Source organism: Macrobrachium nipponense, chromosome 30, assembly GCF_015104395.2.
Source record: "Macrobrachium nipponense isolate FS-2020 chromosome 30, ASM1510439v2, whole genome shotgun sequence".
Lineage (NCBI taxonomy): Eukaryota > Metazoa > Arthropoda > Malacostraca > Decapoda > Palaemonidae > Macrobrachium > Macrobrachium nipponense.
Window position 1 is genome coordinate 52,167,683 of NC_087218.1, and position 1,022 is coordinate 52,168,704.

The 1,022-nt window shown below is 47.0% G+C and overlaps 1 protein-coding gene across 2 annotated transcripts in view; it reads right to left on the bottom strand.

Annotated features, from left to right (window-relative positions):
- LOC135202509 (inactive tyrosine-protein kinase 7-like) overlaps window positions 1–56 on the bottom strand; it is a 197,062-nt gene extending 197,006 nt beyond the window's left edge. For both annotated transcript variants that reach the window (XM_064231942.1, XM_064231940.1), the window contains exon 1: window positions 1–56. This exon is cut by the window's left edge and continues 396 nt beyond it. The gene's annotated coding sequence lies outside the window, so the exon portion shown is untranslated.
- Window positions 57–1,022: the final 966 nt, after the last annotated feature.

The following is a 1,022-nucleotide window of genomic DNA, read 5'->3' on the forward strand; positions in this document are numbered from 1 at the left end:
GGACGAACAACGATCAGGCGATGTAACACCGGTCTCGCGCTGCGTCCGAGCTAACACTGAGGCTGCATCCCGTCCCGACCACCCCAAGCCCGCCACCGACCGACGAAAGGGGTTGCGCGCGCCCTCCTCCTCCTCCTCCTCCTCTCCATCCTTCTCCTCCTACTCCTTCTCCTCCCTACCCCTCTCTCAATAAAATTATTTGGCGATATGTCGTTTCGTTATGATAGCCGGTCTCGTTCTAAGGCCGTAATGAGTACATCATGAGATAGCTGGCTATTGGCGATGTCTGTATCCCATCCCGAACTCTCTTCCTCAAACACCACATCACCCCCTGGACAACCTACCACCCACCCCATCCCCCGGGGGCAAATTCCCCAGTATGTCCTCCTCCGGAGATTTAGTGGAGAGATGCCCTCGGCTGGATCTTCTTCGTTGGCGAGTTCAAATTCTTTTCTCTCTCTCTCTCTCTCTCTCTCTATCTCTATCTACAGGTCGAGTATCTACTGCGTTCTCTCTCTATCTCCTTCCTCTGCTTCCTTTTTTATTTTCCTTCTGTCTATTCAACTCATTTCTCGTTATGCTTCCGTCACATTAGCTCGAGGAAGTGACGTAAGGACTCCATCGATCTGGTATCTCCTCGTCCTTTCGTACAAAAAAAAAAAAAAAAAAAAAAAAAAAAAAAGATAAATGCATAAACGACGCGAATTTAAAGCTGACGAAAGACACAGGCCAAGAAGAGGCTTTTAAGGACGGACAGACAGACAGAGAGACAGACAGACACCTGTTAAATCTAGGTGAGGAGCCGATGCATTGCTGTAGCTTACCGAGGCCGACGGGGTAGGCAACCCAATGCCCATATCTAGCCCATAATTGATGAAAAAAAGAGGAGAGCTTGGCAAAAAGAGTGAAACTTACATAACTAAGAAAGAAAAGTAGAAAGTATAAGTAGATATGATCATCATATTATTTAAATTGTTGGCACTTCCATTTCTATCATACATACCATAACAAGGCGTGACCCA